At 40.2% G+C, this 19,841-nt stretch overlaps 1 protein-coding gene across 4 annotated transcripts in view; it reads left to right on the top strand.

Moving 5' to 3' along the window:
* The window catches only part of EPHA7 (EPH receptor A7), a 268,727-nt gene that overhangs the window by 155,973 nt on the left and 92,913 nt on the right, over positions 1-19,841 (top strand). The window lies entirely within an intron of this gene.

Below are 19,841 nucleotides of genomic sequence, written 5' to 3'. Positions count from 1 at the left end.
TCCGCTCTTTAAAAAATAATAATAATTGGACCCTGTGATCCTAGCCAACTACTGCCCAGTCTCAAATTTACCACTTCTGGGTAAGGTAGAATCATAGAATCATAACGTTGGAAGCGACCTCCAGGGTCATCTAATTCAATCCTTTGCACAATGCATGAACTTCACAAATACCTCCCCCACACACATGCATCCCCAGTGACCTCTACTCCATGCCCAGGAGATGGCAAAACCTCCAGGATCTCTTGCCAAACTGGCCTGGAAAAAAAATTGCTGACTAACCCCAAAGTGTCAATCAGCATTTCCCTGGGCATGTAAGAAAGGGTCACAAGTACTAAGCATTGGTGCAAGCCTTCCTGCCCTCCTTCTCATGATATGCCTAATTCATCATTGCTAACAGATGGCCATTTAGCCTCTACTTAAGAAGCTCCAAAGAAAGAGAGCCCACCACCTCCCAAGGAAGCCTGTTCCACTGAGGAACAGCTCGAACTGTCAGCAAGTTCTTCCTAATACTGATCCAGAAACTCTTTTGATTTAGTTTCAACCACCAGTCCAACCTTCCGGGGCAACAGAAAACAATTCTGCACCATCCTCTATATGACTGCCCTTCAAGTACTTGAAGATGGTGGTCATATTAGGCTGCACCCCCTGATGTAGCCAAGAGCTTACAAGGCTCTTTTTTAAGCTCTTGGAGGATTCGCTACATCAATGATGTGTGGCCTAATATGCAAAGGAGCTCCTGCTGTGAAATTACCCCTGACTATACTTCTGTTGATACAGCCCCAAACTGAATTTGCCATATTAACCACTGCATCACACTGCTGACTCATGTTCATCGTATGGTCTGCTGAGACCCTTAGATCCTTTTCACACATACTGCTGCCAAGACAAGTCTACCCCATCCTATTGATTTCTCCTACCTAAATGCAGAACTTTACATTTATCCTATTAAAATTAATTTTATTTGTTTTAGTCCAGTTTTCCAGCCTATCAAGATCATCCTGCAATCCTGTCTCTGTCTTCCACTGTGTTTGTGACCAATTTAGTATCAACTGCACATTTAATAAGCATTCCCTCTATTCCTTCATTCAAGTCATGTATAAAAATGTTGGACAAAACAAGTCCCAGGACAGATCCTTGAGGCACTCTACTTGTCACTCCTCTCCAAGAGGATGAGGAGCCATTCATAAGCACTCTTTGGGTGCGATCTATCAACCAGTTACAGATCCACCTAATAGTAACAGGATCCAAATCACATTTTACTATTTACAACACAAATAGTATGTGGAACCTTATCAAAAGCGTTACTGAAATCAAGATAAACTATCAAAAGCCTTACTTCCAAGGTGTTGGTATTGACCTTTAAAGCTAACATCTAAAGGACTGGCTCTCCCCATATGTGCCCTGGAGAGCCTTGTGCTCAGTGGACCATTATTTACTGGTTGTCCTCGGGCCAAAGGTCATCTGCTTAGCCTCGACCTTTTTCCTCTACAGTAGAGATCTTATTAATATGGACAGCATACAGTTGGGAGCAAGGGAGGCCAAGTAATTGCACGCCTGCTGCCTCAACCGAAGGCCTGATGGAACAGTTCCGCTTTATAAGCCCTGTAAAACTGTAATAGGTTTTGCAGGGCCCTGATCTCAGATGGGAACATGTTCTACCAGACTAGGGCAGAGAAGTCAGGGAGCACTTAGCAGTTCCCTTCCCTGGCCACTGCCAGGGCCTGACCTTCCCTCCCACCTTTCACCATCACTACCACTTGAGGACCCTTTAATGGCATGGGAGGGGCAGTGGCTGCTACTGTGTAATTTAAATCATGGGTGAGGGAGGGGCAGCTCCCAGCCTCTCAGATTTCACCCTTGTGGTGGTGGCAGGGGGTGGGGGAGGGAAGGTTGGGGGCACCTGAGCTGGTGCACCCAACAGGAAGTCTGGGCAGGGCCCCCTGTAGCTACAGGCCTGCTCTCACTGCCAAGCCAGAGTTGTTCAGCTGCCATGCCCAGAGCAGCTCCAGGTCTGCATGGTCACTGCCACCAGGCATCAGTTACTCCTGGACTTTGCCACAATTACTACTAGTCCAAATTGGTTCTAGATCTCAATTTCCATTTTGGGATTAGTAGTGGCTCCTAGGTTCTGTCACCAGGCGCTAAACAACTATCTGCCTCCAGTGGATGACACAGGAGGTAGGGTACTCTTTTATGGGGGGGACTTAACTTCCCAAAATGTATTTTTATGTTTTCAGATTTTTCTACAAGCTTAGGGGGTCCCTCACAATGGCACAATAATCTGTTTTGTGCCAGTGTGGCCCTGATTCTCCGATTTAGATATCTGCAGATTGGGCCTAGAGGTGTCAGGTTTTATCTGGCTGTTGGGGGAAAGGCTTTATGCACATAACACAATGCCATCACCTGAAAGTGAAATCATTGCATGGTACCGTGGAGTTTTTCCCCAAATGCTAGAGCATCCCCTTGCGTTCCCATTGTGATGATGTCACTTCCAGGTGGATGGCAGCATGCTGGGCATGTTGGACTTGGAGGACTGGAGGACCCAAGAGTTGAAGAAACCCTGCCCCCAGGAGGAGGCTGAGAAGCCCTAATTGGGCTATATTTCACTTTAAAATGTAAGAATAAGCCTACTCTAGCAAGTAATAACATAACTTTTAAGAATGACATTCCAAACCCATTATTGCAGGGGTGGCCAACGGTAGCTCTCCAGATGTTTTTAGCCTACAACTCCCATCAGCTCCAGCCATTGGCCATGCTGGCTGGGGCTGATGGGAGTTGTAGGCAAAAAAACATCTGGAGAGCTACCGTTGGCCACCCCTGCATTATTGGTTTTAATTAATAATGGCCTTAAAGGAAATCTTTATATATACACACACACACACACACACATATATATATATATATATATATATATATATATATATATATATATATATATATATCCATGTACATGTTTTGCTTTCAAAAAGGCACAGCATTTGGAAGTAGGAAAGCATCCATTGATTTCTGATTTTATCTATTTGAATTGCTTAAACCTCATTCTTTCTTATCACAACCATATGGCAAGAGATATGAACAAATCAAGAAAATGATGTTATAACTTCTATAGTCAGAGCAGCAACTTACCTGAGCATCTGCATAAAAGTCAGTTGTTTCTTCTGTACTGATGAGAGATCTGCTTTTGTTTCCAAGTATAAGTCATCAGCAGGCTTTATTGTCGCTTCTGTATGTAAGGCTATCCACACTGGCCTTTCCATCCTTGTATCTCTTGGGGAATGTTGGGGAGATTGACTCTTTAATAATCACCTCCGTTTCAGTCATTTCCACTGCATGCCATGGAATCCAAGCATTATATGAGTATCTGAAAATCAATTTCCTGCTCATATTCGAGGTGTCTGTCCTTGTCTGTATTGAATCCCGTTTGCAGCCATTGCACTATATTTGTTAAACCAGGGCCCAAACTTCTATATTGTTCTCCATAATTATTTAAGAGTCAGGCTTCCCTCCCAAAATAAGTTCATTTTAAAAAAAACACAACTATTATTTTAATTTTAGAAGCCTAATTGTGTTGCATGCTTGTTCTCATATATGGAAACCATAACAGGAAATATTTTAGAATATTTTTATCTGTTTCTTAACTGTAATGCGTTTAACAGCTGTGTTACTGTACATTGCCCTTTTTACATTTCATTAATATATAATTTTCCCCCATTATCATTCACTACTAACTAATTTTTTTTACTACAATATCTAGCATATTCTATTTAGAAATACCATAGTCATAATCAAAATAATTTTGCTTTTGTACTCATTTGTCCATCATTTCTAGGGAAATGTAGCAATTTAATGGGTGGAACAGTGTGATTACTTCTTAAATTGTTTGCAGTATGTGGAATTTTCTATTATAAAGGGCTTCTCTCCCTTCTAAATTAACTAAGCGTTCAGTAAAGTTTCACAGCATGACATCTATTAGGTTCACTCTCCTGGCCCTTCATGCCATAATATCTGGGCACTGTTTCACATGGTAAAATTGCATGTATCAACCAGTCAAGTCTGTGTGGTTACAAAGAAATGTATTATGCATATGAAATTCAGTAGAGAAACTTTAACATATGAGGCTGAACTTAGGGTGCTCATGAAATTTTCTGCTGTCAAATTTGTCTGTCAGCATTGATCCTGTCCGTTTATGAGCCCAACATATTGAAATGCGGCCCAACTACACATTTTTCTGATTCTGTCATTTTACTGCCTATGAAATGATTACTTAATGCATATTTATGTATGTAATAGGCTTTGACACTCTTGATGAGGTGCCAGAATGCATAGAGCCTGTAAGTTGTACAGCCTGGGGAACAACCTACTATCAGCCCCACCTCATACAAGCCCACACACACAGTTACGCCCTCGGGGAACAGTGTAAAACTTCATAGTTCATTCAGCTAACCACAGAAGAAATTCCATATCAAGTATATTCAGATATTATTTTGCGGTAAAACAACTAAAAATAGATTTTAAAAAAGAAGTAGAAAGGTAGAGGAATCAAATGTCACTATCCTAGATAATCAGAGAAAAAGTGATAAAATGGGAGTCTGAGGGTTTTGCTCATCCCTTGCTGTCCTAATTCTTTCATTACTTGTAGACAGAAGAACCAAAAATGTTTCCTATTTAATGCATTGCAAGTTAGTATGATTTCAAATTCTACAAATGTAATTAAAGCTTCCCAATGTATTGTTACTTATTTGATTATTTATTTTGTTCAGAGAAAGGACTTGTTATAATCATTGGGACTTAGTTATGGCAGAGCTTGTTCTGTTGATATAGTCAGGATGTGGAATGATATAGTGTAGCCTGGTACCAGATCCTGGAAGCTAAGTAGGATTGATACTTGGATGTTATGGGAGACCACCAAGAAAGACTTTGTAGAAGAAGGTGATGGCAAACTACCACTGCTTAATCACTTGCCTGAAGACCCAACCTGGCCACTATATTTTGGTTGTGACTTGAGGGTAATTTACAGACACAATGATTTAGTCAAACTAATTTTCTCTGGATCAGGCCATAACAACTGAGGCTAAAGCTGTGAAATATTATGTACCAGATCCATGATTTTAAAACTATCGGGACACACTATTGAATATTTCCAGCATTCTCATTGTGAGAATTATTTGAGGTAAAATATGTCTACAGCAATCAAGCAGTAACGATTTTGATAGACTGCACTATTTCAGTGTTCAGGAGAATCTCAAATTTGAACATTTTCTCTAGAAATGATTTCTACCAGTTATAAACCAGCATTTCATGGAAAAGATATTATTACCCCAAAACTGTATATCAAATAAGTTTTTATATGAAAGAACATTCAAATATGAAAGCCCTACTGAAATAGTTTAGTCTAACAAAGATGAACTACAGAACAAAGTTTGAGTCCAATGGAACCTTAAAGACCAAGAAAGTTTAATTCTGGGTATAAACTTCCATGTGCAAGCACACTTAATAAAATACATTGAAACAGCATTCCTCAAGCCTCCAGTAAAGGAAAGGCACAATACAATAGACAGAGACTCAGAGGCACATGGAAGCGTTTTGGGGGCACTAATAGATGGCTTCTGAAAATCCTAATGCTAAAAGGAAATGTTCATAGAGCCAGGAGACCTTAGTTCAAGCTATCAGGGCAGTTGTTACGAAAATTGTCTTTGCTAGTGAAGCAGAGAAATAACGAGGTCCGCACACATTACTGGTATGAAACGAGGTTTACTTTTGGTACCAAGAGCAGAACTTAGCCATGGGTCCCCAAAATGACTAAGTTAAAATCATTCTACATACAGACCATTTTATTCACACAGACATCCAACAGCGCAGGCACACAGGCTTATCTGATTCAATATTCCCCACCCCCTCGTAACTCTTTCTAGTACTTTTCCATTCCTCCTATCTCCATGCTTTATCAGCTTCAGCAAGAAGCTTCTCTGAGGCCCCTTTGTTATCTAGTACGCATCCAGAGGCCTCAATGAGGTCACTGTCTCTTATCTAAGATAAAACCTTGAATTCACACCTGCTTGGGACTGTCTGTGCTTCTAACGAAGAGTTGCATCATACATCCTAGTTCTGAAGGCAGAAGCATGCTTTTATTCATTATCATAGGGGTATTCATTAATTATTCAGGGATCCCCCTTCATTCCCCCCTTTCAGTCTTCTGAAAGCTTAAGTCTGAAGGAGACTGACCATCATCATCATCATCATCAAACAAATTAATTCTGTATGACCACTCAGGAAGGGCAGCTAGGTGACAATTTGGTTTCGACATTCCCAAGAAAGACTGAAATGACGCTACAATGGGGTAGCGAAATAGTATATTGACAGAGATGGGGTAAAGATGGGTCACGGGAGGAGGAGAGACAGTGATGGGATTATCCATTCACACTGACACATCCCAGTATTTTTCCATCTAGAGAAGATGTGTGTGTGGGGGGGGAAGGTCACTCAGAGCCATGCCTTGACTATGCAGCCCAGCCTTCCAATATGGAGGTTTCCTGGTCTCCATCATGGGGCCTTTCTGACCACACAGGCTAGCTTGAGAGGGCCCCCCATGTCTTTTAAGGCTACCCTCTTTATTCAGCAGCACTCTGGTATCAATTCCCCTCCCTTTGGTGCTGCCCAATCCTTGGAGGATGTGTTCCACATTTCATGGTGCACTGCCGATCAGACTTCAAACAACCAGGGTTGAGACACAGTTGGGTCAAAGGGGAAGGGCTTAGGAATGTCATCTACAAAAAAAAAGGCTATACATGAGTTAAACATGAAAAAAATCCAATCAGGAAAAAGGGGACTATGTGTTTTGGTGCTGAAGACTAACTATCACTGAAATTTGGGACGATCTTGAGGAGGAGGTAGAGGAAAGAGGAGGCTAGAGATACATTTCATTTTTGAGATAATCAATCACTTGAACAGAGAAATCTATTCATGGTATATGCATTGAATAATTACATATGTCCAGTCTAAATTTGTGAACATATATCTTGGAAGGATCCTAAAGAACTTATTTCTTTATCAATAAAACATTGCTAGCTATGATGCAAGAATACAAGAATTCATCTCAATTTCTAAAACGCATAAGCAATAATAAGGGACATATGCAAGTGACATGCTATAAACTGGATCAACTCATGTCCCTTTATGGTAAACACCTTGTTGTAGCCTGGGTGATTAAGATACACACATTCAGACACACTTGGAAACATTGCCAGTTGTGGGCAGTCCACATTTGGCCACATTATTTACAATAGAAAAACCATTTCCTGACTAATTTCTTGTTCCCCTCCTTCCTTAGTTCCCCTCCTTCCCCTAGTCTAACAAAAAGGTCTTCTTTCTTGAGTTCATGGAGAGTTTGTGTGCCCTATGCATGACAGTCTTTTCACAGGGAAATCTGTTTCTATTGCAGGGAAAAAATAATTTCTTTTTCTGGAAGCACAACTTGGAAGTGGCAGTGGCGCTGCTATTGTGATCAGCTGGGGCAACCAGCCTTTTGCTAGGCAGAGGAATTTCCCTGGAAATGAGTTTGCTCCACAGCTCAGTTTGGATGGGGTTCTGGGGGAGGCTTTCCTGCCAACATCAATGAGGCATGGCCAGGCAAATTTCAGGACCTCTGGGTAGATATGGAAGAGCCTGGAAAACATACTTGGAAAAACAAACAAACAAAACAACAATAGTAGGTGCTTTTCCCCTTTAAAGCTTTCCTTGGCTGTCCACAAATTGCCATAACTTGAGTCCAACCCTGTTGAGATAGAGTTGCACACATTATCTAAATTACCACACTTGCTTTGGAGTGGAGACTTCCTCCTCCTCACATGGAGTTTCAGTTTGACAAGGTCTCGACCCTTCCAGTGTTAAAGGCAGATTTCATACACCATACATTATGCAGAACACAAACCCACAATATAAACCTATGCATCACTTCTCATGATTCAGGCTAGTGCACGTTCATATAGAAAGCGAGCACCTAGAGGTTCATGAGAGGCTTTTTACTTTTTTGCAACAGATATGAATCTTAAAAAAAGAAAACATGAAATTTTGCACAAAATTGGGAGCTCCAAGGAGAGATTACCAGAGTTGGGGTTATCCCTGGATTATGAAAATGGTCACAAAAAGGGAAGAAAAACTTTTTCTATAGCTATGAAATATATGAAATTGTCAAAAATAAGAAAAACTTCAAAAACAAACACACAAAACAAAACTGAGGCCTCAATAGAATAATGCCAGCTTTAACATACATGTATGTGAAGGATCAGACCAAAAATGATTAGATAACTGGATCAGAGAATTTAAACCATTGTACATCAGTGGGGCGTTCAAGTCCCACTGAACCCCATTTTCCCCTGTGCCAGCTCATCCAAAATTTATTCTGTGGGTCTCACATAGGTGTGAGAGTGGATTTCAGCAAACTTTAAGAACAAAAATCCTAAAAACAAATAATAGTTAATCCTCAAACAAACAATTCTTAACAGACATACCAGCAATTCTTAAAACTACTATATAATAATGAGCATGCAATAAACTTGAATTGCAGATCCAGGTTTCCTTTATATATAACAAAACAATCCTGGAAAGCAAATTCTGGTTAATACACCTTGACAAAGAAGGTTAAAATAATGGAAAGGCAGAAACTTAAAACAAGCAAATGGAAATGTGTTATCCAGTAGCAAGCCTAGCCAGGACCGGAGACTGGATTGAAACACAAAATCAAGCAGAATTGGAATTGTTATCTACCATGGTAAGAACATGAAACATAGAAAGGATTTTCTAAACAAAACACTCAGAAAATGTCAAGCTCTAACAAGATACTATAGATGGAGGTATAAAATAAGATAGATAAGCATATAGATGCCTCTTTCCATAGGTAAGAGGTTCACCAAATAGCTAAATAGGAAGATTGATATGCACAGTTCATAGATGGAACATAACTATAAATGACATTAAGAGAGCAAATAAAGATATACATTTGAGGAATGCAGAACATTATTAAAGTCCAGATTTCTAATGAAGACCAAGAGTTTTCAGGAATTCTGCCTAGTGAATTACCAACAAATCTAGAAAGGGTATTTCTATGGGAAACACGACACTGAGAATAACTGGATCACTGGTAAAACAAAGTATTAGTTTCTCAAGACTTAAGAAAGAATATGCACAGTGAGAGAGTAGTTTTACCCAAGGAAGGGTACAGATGTTCTTTTATAACACCTGCTATAACTTCAAATGAAAAGAGGTCTTGTAGAAACCAAAATTGGTGAGGTAGAATTTTAAAACACTGTTCTTTTCAGAAAATAAAAATTCAGTACCAACAACAAAAGAAATTTTCATATTTAAATGAATGAAAAATTGGGAAGCAGTTCAAAATAAGATAGAAAACTATGCTAGATGTAACACTTGAGGACCACATGTTCTTGGTATGAAATGTACTTAATAAAAATCACAAGAGAAATAAAATTTCCAAAAGGGTTGATACTGTATTGCTTTAGCAGAAAAAGATGTTCCATATACTCAAAATTGCAAATAAAAACTTTTAACCCATTGTCTCAGATTTTAAAAAAACAACAAAAGATCTGTTAGGTGCACCATTTCTTTAAAACAAAGGAGATCACAAGCTGAATATCTTAAAAGTATTCCCCTTAAAATTAAAACTACAAAATCGAAGTACAAGGGAAACTGCTAACAGCCACTAGAAAAATATTTTCAGACTCAAAAGGTAAAGCAAAAAAAAAAAAAATACATGATCAGAGGAAAAGCTTCTAATCTAGGAGAACTCTTAGCCTCAGGGCAGTTTACAGGCAGGGTCTTTTTTCTATCAGAGAAAGATTAGCTGTAAGTGGAACTTTGGGATGCCAGTTCCAGGCTGGAGATTTCTGAATATTTGAATTAAATTTGAAGATTACAAGACATGCAGTCCATTTTCTTTGACACTTTCTCTCCCAGAGGCACTGGCCTTAATGTTCTGGGCATTACATTATATTTTTGGGACTGGCACCTTTGCAAAATACAGTAGTGTTTTGAGCAAGCCAAGGAGCTTTCAAACTGGCTTGCTTCTTTCAACATATGCACATCTTTCCTTCCAGGCATCTTCCTGGCTGGGAGTGGTCTTCTAGAACTACTCATTTTGTTTATGGAGACATACTTGCAGAATTTCAAAAGTTTGAATTTGTATCTTTAGACTCAAAATCAGGAGAAGATGAGAATTCAGAAAAATATCTTCCCTTAGATACCATGGGGCATATATATAAAAGATTCTTCTCTCTCTAAGGCTGGGAGAGAGAAAATTGGTTTAACAAATGATAGAAAGAGAAGATAATAATCCTTGCTGGGCAGTTAATCCCAGTATTCTCTTATCTGATTTTGATAAATTTTCCAGGATACAGGGTTTCCCCCCCCCCCCCCCAGGTTAAGCAACTTTTAAACACAAGATGGGGAAGGTAATGAGATATCTGCCTAGTGGGGGCTCAGATTTTTACACTTCTTATTTCTACAATTAAGACTAAATTTGGCTGAGTGTCTTCTTTCCTTCTTAATGTCTCAGGGCACTGCATTCTAAAAAAAATATTATTCCTTTTGCCCTTTTCTGGTTCTGTTAAAGATTTCAGATTGAGTAAGGAGAAGAGCATTAGCATTCCTTCCCTAATGGGGGAAGGGCAGGAGGACTGCAAATTTGCAATCTCTAGGCCAGGCTCCAGTTTGGGCTGATCTTAGGCATTCTCTGTACATGCTCTCGCTTAGAGGCTTTGTCTCTATTCACACACCACAGAAATCCTCCCAGATCGTAGCTTCTGTGCTTCATCTCCAAAGCAGAGCGTAATAGAGCTTAAGGGGTGATCAGACCTTTCTTAGGGAGGGACGGTGACTCAGTGGTAGAGCATCTGCTTGGGAAGCAGAAGGTCCCCAGTTCAATCCCTAGCATCTCCAAAAAAGGCAAATAGGTGTGAAAAACCTCAGTTTGAGACCCTGGAGAGCCACTGCCAGTCTGAGAAGACAATACTGACTTTGGTGGACCAAAGGTCTGATTCAGTATAAGGCAGCTTCATATGTTCATATGTTCTCTCCTAAGGAGAGGTAATCAGAATTCCCAGACAGTTCATACTCACAATCCTGAAGATCTTTCGATCCCCTGCACACGTCAGTTCAACCAGGCACAGGATCTTGGTTGGCAAACCGGACACCTTTCACCGGGGCAGAGAGAGCCGGACTCAATCAAAAATGTGACTGTGGCACCTAGTCGGCTCTTCCCGCCACGAGGGTGGAAGGCAGATGGTTATACAACCAGCCAAGGGGAAGGAAATATCCTAACCCTGTTTATTTCCCATTGGCCAATGCACCAAAATGAAGCAGGGAAATAACGAGGTCCGCACACATTACTGGTATGAAACGAGGTTTACTTTTGGTACTAATAGCAGAACTTAGTTGGCCATGGGCCCCCAAAATGACTAAGTTAAAATCATTCTACATACAGACCGTTTTATTTACACAGACACCCAACAGCGCAGGCACACAGGCTTATCTGATTCAATATTCCCCACCCCCTTGTAACTCTTTCTAGTACTTTTCAATTCCTCCTGTCTCCATGCTTTATCAGCTCCATCAAGAAGCTTCTCTGAGGCCCCTTTGTTATCTAGTACACATCCAGAGGCCTCAATGAGGTCACTGTCTCTTATCTAATATAAAACCTTGAATTCACACCCACTTGGGGCTGTCTGTGTTTCTAACGAAGAGTTGCATTAGACATCCTAGTTTTGAAGGCACTATTTTAATTTTATTCATTATCATAGGGGTATTCATTAATTATTCAGGGGTCCCCCTTCACTAGAACTTCAGTTATGAGTGGGGGAAAGAAGCTGGAAAATGCTCAACAGGAATTCAGACACAACAGGAAATCAGTAAGTGCCAGTGTCACCTACAATTCTGAATTTCCCATAATTCTCAAGATGCTCATTTGCCTTAGGCAGAACACTCTTCTCAAATGGTGGATCCTAAATGCTGATTACAAAATACCGGTAGCAAACATCAGGAAAACTTCCTAAATTTAAGAGGGGAATTCTCTGCTTATTTCCCTGCAAGGAGGTAGATTTTGAGAGAGAAGGGAGAAAATATAGTTTTCTTCAGATAATTTTAGTTCTCTGGAATACTCACTTGGGATTCAGTAGCTATAAATAATAGACTAGGATGGAATAGTAAATAACTGGACATTAAGTACTTGCAGTAAAAACAGCTAGTCATATTGGAAGGGGCTGTTGTGCATCACAATTTTGTCTGTTGCAAATTATAGATAGCTGGAGTGGGTCCTGGCATCAGAATCAGGATGGTTAATAAACTTTATGTTCCAAGGTAATGGATTAGGCTAGTAGTGAAACATGTTTTGGCAAGGCAGTTCACATTAGGGAAGGGATGGATTATTATCTGGCTGTATTTAGACCTCACATGTGAAGGCTGAACTTCAGCAATCTGGTTTTAAGCAAAACAAGAATATCTATGCAGGCTTGTGCCAGATTGAAATGAATTGGTTTCAAGTCACACCTTCAAATTCCTGCAACTCTGCATCTTAACAAGTTTTTAATAGTCTGAATAGTTCATTAGAGTCAATAGCATATCATCTTTCTGATTATGTAGATCATAAAGTACACTGGGAAGTTCAGAATTTGAAGTAATAAGTATTTGAATATAGATAGAACATTAATTTTGGTGTCGTTTCAGAAAAATCACTCGTATTCAGGAAGCACGGATGTATTTGCTTAACATTAAGTGTTTTTCCCCTCCATTTGGGAATGAATTAAGCACACACATAAGTGATTTGCTGAACTGGCACCTTTAAATGCCAAGCTAGCAGCCTAGCCCTGAAGGCAGTTCCATTGCAAGTGAGAAATGTATAAAGAGCTGAAGTACCAATATTTTACAGGGTTAAAAATTGTAAATTACAATTTAAAATTACATGATCTATAATTAGAAGTGTACTTCTTTCTTTCTGGTATATTGCAGTCATGTTTTAATTATATTGTAGGACTGAAAGGGACCCTAGAAGTTATCTAAGCGAGATTCATCACAAATAGATCAATGAGGACTCATGTTTTTTCTTGAAAGGCTGATAAGATATCTAAAAACAATGTATTAATTGAGTCTAACCTGGACAAACACTTATCTAGTTTCCTTGTTTAATTTGAGTTGCCACTTGCCAGGTCCTTTCCTCTTGCCAGCAGGGAGATTTTGAGGGTGTTCTGGGAATGAGTGGGGACATCCCCAATGCACTGACATCACCTGGAAGTGATGCAATCATGTTGGTTACATTGGGGACAATGGGACCGCAGGGGACCCATTGCCCTCCAGCCTCTGCGGAGCAACCAGCCAAGAGGTCAAGGCAGAGGCTCCAGCAAACACCCAGGAAGCAGCAAATGCAGAGACGTCAGGCTGGGAGGCCATATCCTCCCAGGACTGTCAGTGGGGGAGAGCAAGGATGGGTTGGGAAGAAGGCTTGCATTGGCAAGAATCTTCCAATGGAATGGGACTCATGGAACAGATGAGAGGGAAAGTGAATGAGGCCCTGACAAACACAGTGGTGATGATGTCACTACCATGTGGTGTCAGTGCATGGGATGGGGTTTCTCCCACTGGCCAGCTGGCTGGTGGCAGGTAGAAGGCCCCAAAGCTCTGGGGGATTCACTGCCTGGACCTGGGGAATGGTAACCCTATGTTTCATGCATGTTCTCCCTTTCCTCGATGAGACTACTGTGTCTTGTTAAGCACAACAAAACTTAACTATGAAAACAGAGGCATCACTGGAGGCAGAAAGGATTTTCTTGGGACTCAGGTGTCACTTCCTGTTGTGGAGCATAGAATTTGAACTCTGCTTTTTTCTCTTTCTGTTCACACCATCCACAGTAATTGATCTCTGGACACATAATTCTACTGGGGTTTTCATGTCTTTTATCTCTTCCTGATCCTATTTCTTTTGGAATATATCACAGATAATGGATGGAGAGCTGAAAAGTGCAAGACAAAGCTTCTTTCATTTCTGTTTTTATTTACGTTGTGGGCTTGTGTAGATGCCACAGGTTGGATACTCTCTGGGTTGTCTGTCATATCTGCCAAAAGACAATTCATGCCATAGATAACACTCAAGTAATACAGGACGTCTAACTGTAATGTTGTGCAAGCAAGTAGATCATGTTGTGTTATTCTCAATATATTGCTGGAATTTCCATGATGAAGCTATGAAGTAACCCATCTCTGCAGCTGTAAATCCAGGTCCTTTTAGTTTCATATTTCAAAGACTAATAATATATTATCAAAGTTTGTACTTTAAAATGGCAATGAGGATGACAATGAAATTTATACAATTGAAAGAGATGCTCTCTCCCCCTTTCCTCCATGATAGACTTACGTTTGCCTTTGGTTGAAAGAGAAGTATGATAAAAAAATGTTGTGAAAAAACATATACTAAGATCCCATTTAGTTATCTATAGACATATATGTTGGAGGAAAGGAAATTTTCTCTGGCTATTGAATTGGTGGAGGTCAGCCCAAGGGATCACTTTTATTAATGATTATACCTCATAAGCAGGGATTTGTGCCGTTCTTTATATCCACAGAAAATGTTCTTGAATTCACCTGTGGTAGTTAAACAAACCTTTATAAATTAACGTTCATAATTTCTTTATCCAAATTATTAATTCATTGGAAGATATGTAGTGAGGTTAGCATATTTCTAAAAAAAAGTTATTGGAGAAACATAATTCTTCATTCTTTTTATTCATGCCTTTAGAGTCTTACATCACTTGTTAGCTAAAGCTTCTTTCCCTCCCCCCTCTAGTACTGCCAGTATTTTAACTATACATATAAAAATCAAAGCTTTTCTAATTGTAATCCAGCAGGAAGAAGAGAGGAAAAGGATCTTGCCAAGTGTTCATCTTATTAAAGGATGACTGAGTGAGGTATAAAGCAACATTCAGGCTGATTTCATTGATGACTTTGGAGGGGATCACATTCTTCTGAATTTATTGCAGATTAGGCTCTATTAATCCCTAACCCAGCATTCCACCAGCTGTGAGCTTTGTGGCTTTCTTTTTCTCTTAGAGACGGATTAGTTTTGATTTAGTTTGGAGGGGGAATGGAAGTCACATTTTTCTTTCTAAAGCATGCTGTTAATAAATGGCAGTCCTTTGACAGGTCTTTCAGTTGGGTTTATTGAAACCTCTTGCACTCGCCAAAACAGGTGATAAAGGGAACCTTTGAGTGCATTTCTGAAAGCCTCTGAGATGATACTTTTTAGTTGCATTAAAAGCTTGGTTGGGTTAGATCCTAATATGGAGCTTTGAGTTATCAGGTAGCACATCACTCAGTAGTGGTTAATCCTCAAAGACTTTGACAAGGTGACTATTTTTATGTGACATAAAGAGTACTTTGTCCATATGTACCCCTTCAATTTTTTATGCTTCCAAACCCACTAAAACAATGCAATTAGAAGGCTTCTAGCTATCTTTTTATCTACAAATTATGTGGCAGCCAATAAAAAAGAGTTCAGTCTATACTAACAAGAAAAATGTATGACTATTATAATTGAAGTAGAGGGTCATTTCCATAAGGATATAAAAGGGTGTTTCTTCTGCTTTTTAAAATCCTTGCCTTTTATGACTTTTGTTAAAATACATAAAACTACATTCCAGGAAGATCTTATAGATGAGCAGGGTATGTGGGTTAGTATTGAGCACAAGGCAAAAAAAAAAAAAAAAAGATTCATAGCAATCAGTTCCAGTTTGAATGTGTATACTAAATACTGAGAGCCAGTTTGGTGTAATGGTTAAGTGTGCAGACTCTTATCTGGGAGAACCGGGTTTGATTCCCCACTCCTCCACTTGCAGCTGCTGGAATGGCCTTGGGTCAGCTGTAGCTCTGGCAGAGGTTGTCCTTGAAAAGGCAGCTGCTGTGTGAGCCCTCTCAGCCCCACCCACCTCACAGGGTGTCTGTTGTGGGAGGAGAAGATATAGGAGATTGTAAGCCGCTCTGAGTCTCTGATTCAGAGAGAAGGGCGGAGTATAAATCTGCAATTCTTCTTCTTCTTCTAAATCTCTCGGCTTGGCTTCGCGAACGGAGATTTAAGAAGGGTGCAATAGTCCACGTTTGCTGCAGGCTCGCTGGTGGCTGACAAGACCAATGTGGGACAGGCAGGTCCGGCCACAGCGGCTGCAGGGAAAAGTCTGATTTAGGGTTGGTCCTGTAGCAGTGCGATTCTTCCTCAATCTCCTTTTGTCCTCAAGACCAGCTATGCGTGTGTTCTCAAAGGAAGAGACAGCCTGGTGGATGGTGTGCCTCCATGCTTCTTCTAAATACTTGACTTTATTATCACTAAACAAAATTTACTTTAACAGTTTTGGACACATTGAATAAGCCTGATAACTTCATAGCATCATTTTAACAAAACAAAACATCTATTTGATTTTATACTTGAGATCTGGTAATAACCAGTTCAATAGTAGCAAGATCTTTGTTTTTGTTTCCTCTCAAGTGGCTGTATTCTGAAATGAAACTAGTCCTATTCAAGAGTTTATAAAATCTCTGCAACAAAATTTATGAAGTGAATGATTTGGCCCTGTGAAGAAGAATCTCTTAATACATAGAAGAGAATGTTGTAAAAGTTTTGCATCATGAATGGAGGTAGCTTCCTTGATGCCATACTTTATCCTTGAGATTGCAATCTTGTACGTAGCTAGACATGGAGTGTTTTGTTTAAGTCAGTACACATGTACCACTGTAGTGGTAGTTGGATAGTGTTCCTAGATGCTTGTTGGGGAGCTGTTAAATTGGAATTACAATTGGTGGTTTTCCAGGACAGACTTTCTGTACGTGCCTGTCAGCAGCTTTTTTACCTGCTGCATCTGCATGTATCTTCAGCACAATGCCATAGGTCTTTTTCGTTCCTATATTTCAGAAGGCATCATTTTGCCTCAATCTACTCAGGCCCACACACAATTTGTGACCCACCAAGTAAAATAGAGCCCACCCACCATGTAGTTTCATTAACAATATATGTATATTAGACTTTTGTGGCTGATCATTTAAGACGAAGAAATAAAATGTAGCAGCCCACAACATATGTAAAAAATCACAAGCCAGCCTATGCACACTGGGATTGACCCTGAGCACACTGGGATTGTGAGAATAGACATTATGCTCAAGTCCCAGGAAGCAATCGGCTTACTACTTTGGTCCAAAATCCTGAACAAAAACAGATCTCTGCTGTTGCCAGAGCTGAAAGAAATGCAGTGAAATTCACAGCATTGCAAGTTTATATATGAGAACCGATTGGCAGAATTATAACTATAACACTGATAGGATAATAGGACCTGTGTTGCTTTTAAAGTTATCAAAACTTTTAAAAACTAGCATTTTAAGGCTATTCCATTTGTGACTAAATTTTGTTAGAACAGGATATTTGACTTAGATTTTTCCTTTATTTCTAGGTTTTTGCAGGAAAACAGAATGAAGAACATTAAAATAGTTAGGTTGCTACATGTTTAAAGAGAATGTTGCAGTCTTTTTAAAAAGTTTGCACAAAAATTAAAAATTTAGGATTTGGAAGAGATACAGTAGCCACTGGTGTCTCATTGATTGCTTTTTTTGGGGGGGGGGGACTATTATCATTTAAAATTGCATACAATAAATTAGCATGAGATATGTTAATTGTTATTTTTATAACAAAGGCAACCTGTACTGTGCATTATTTAACAAACACAAAGGAAAAGATTGCAATCTCCTACTCAGCTGAACATGCATAAATTCCATTGAACTGAACCAATTAGAAGTATTGTAACTGAAACACATTGTGTGTCATGTTGTTTTTAAATTGTTTTGAAGCTCTTTTTCTTTAAAATTAACATTTGTGAGACTTTAATCTATGATTTATTGGTCTTTTTAAAAAAAATAAAACCCAGGATAACTATTCCAGTCCAATCCCCCCCCTTTCCCCCCATGAAAGCTGGGATAAAAGGATAAAAGAAATAACAGCTGAAATATATTTTAAAATAATCTAATATTTTTAAAGCAGAGTATAATGTCATACATGTCCATTTTCTCCAGGTGAACTGATCTCTGTTGCCTGGAGATCAATTGAAATCCCAGGAGATGTGCAGCCACCCCTGAAGGCAGGCAACCCTAGCTTTGAATCCCCATGGAGGGGAAAAGACAGTGCATAAATGAATTAAATAAATTATAAATAAAGCTGAAGATACCTTAATCTAAATATTTCAGGCTAGCCCAGTTTCATCAGGTAGTGAAAGCTAAGCAGGGTTGGCCCTGACTGCTTTTTTGGATGGGAGACCTCCAAGAAATACCAGGGTTGTGATGTGGAGGCAGACAATGGCAAATGACCTATGCGCATCTCTTGCCTTGAAAACTCTATTGCAGAGGTGTTGAACTCCAACTCTGACATAAATTTCACTTTGTTGGGCCAGGCCATGTGTGCCATAAAATGTAATGTTGGGTACCAGAGATATAAACTCTATAAAGGACACAGGAATCCCTATTAATGTTATATATTACTTAAAATGCAAATGAAAACAATTGATTCACTAAGGAACTCACAGAAGCCCCAATAAATATATTTACTCATATGCAGAACTAGGTTCCCTCCCCCAAGGGATACCATAAAAGGCGTTTATCTTACATTTTCATTCATATTAGTTAATTTTTCTTTATATAGCATTTAGAGGAGACGAGCCATCTCCCTTGAAAACAAATAAGGTTTTTCAGCATCCCCCACCATACATTCAGCCTCAGTAGCTGAGCACAGCTATGATTTGTCTCTTGCTCTTTGTTTCCTCTCTTCTCTCATCCTACCTCTGAGGATCTCAAGGAGGGACACCAGACTCCCCCTTCTACCACCCCATCTCCCCTATCAACTATCCTGTGATGTGGCCCAGACTGAATGACTGGTCCCAGATGACCCGGACAGCAGTGTCCTGTCTTGGGGGGGGAGGTGGGTGGGCTTTACCTAGCTCTCTCAGACTTCCCACCCCCAGGTCTCATCCCTCCTGCATTTCCCATAGAAGTAGTAGGGCTAAAAGGAAACCCTGATGGAGAGGCTGTTTCTGAAACTTTCATAGAACAGTTTTTGTCCTGCTGCAACCCCCTTTCCTTCATGGACTGAGAACAGGTTGGGGGAGATGGAAGGCTGCTGTCCCTCATGCACCCTGACTCTCACTGCCTTCCAACTCTGCAGCTGTTCATATATGTATAAGCGACAGCAGCATTCCTTTTTCCCTTCACTCCTCCACTCGCTTCTGAGGCCAGGGCATCTTTCCTCTCAGAGTGACACATATGACACAGCCTAGTTGCCTCCCAATCCATGCTCCAGCCCTCCTCTCTCCCGACAGCCCATCCCTTCATTGGTGAACTGATGCTCCAGGTGTCCACTTTCACCAACTCCCCTCATGGTTCCATTTGAAAAAGAAGCAGAAGCTGCTCAGCTCTGCCTCCTCATGTAGTGGCTTCTCCAATTATTGCTGAGCTATAGTTGGAGGAGGTGGAAACAGCCCATCTCATCTTTCTCTGCCATTCCCCCACACTATTTTACCTCTGCCCCTTAGTCCTGCACCCTAGCCATTTCCTTTCTGTTTCTTGACAGCTTGGACCGCACACACCTCACTGTTTGCACCTGCTCATCTTCTCCAGCAACCTCCTGCCTTCCTTCCCTTGCATCAGTTGCTTGTGGGCCAGACATTGACACTGTATGTTTGACACCCCTGCCCTGTGGGGTTGCCATAAGTCAGCTGTGACATGACAGGGAAAAAAGTAGCTGAAGTTAGGGGGTGGGGACA

This window comes from Heteronotia binoei, chromosome 1, assembly GCF_032191835.1.
Source record: "Heteronotia binoei isolate CCM8104 ecotype False Entrance Well chromosome 1, APGP_CSIRO_Hbin_v1, whole genome shotgun sequence".
NCBI lineage: Eukaryota > Metazoa > Chordata > Lepidosauria > Squamata > Gekkonidae > Heteronotia > Heteronotia binoei.
Note: the sequence above shows the minus strand (reverse complement) of the source record. Positions and strands in the feature narration are given on the sequence as shown.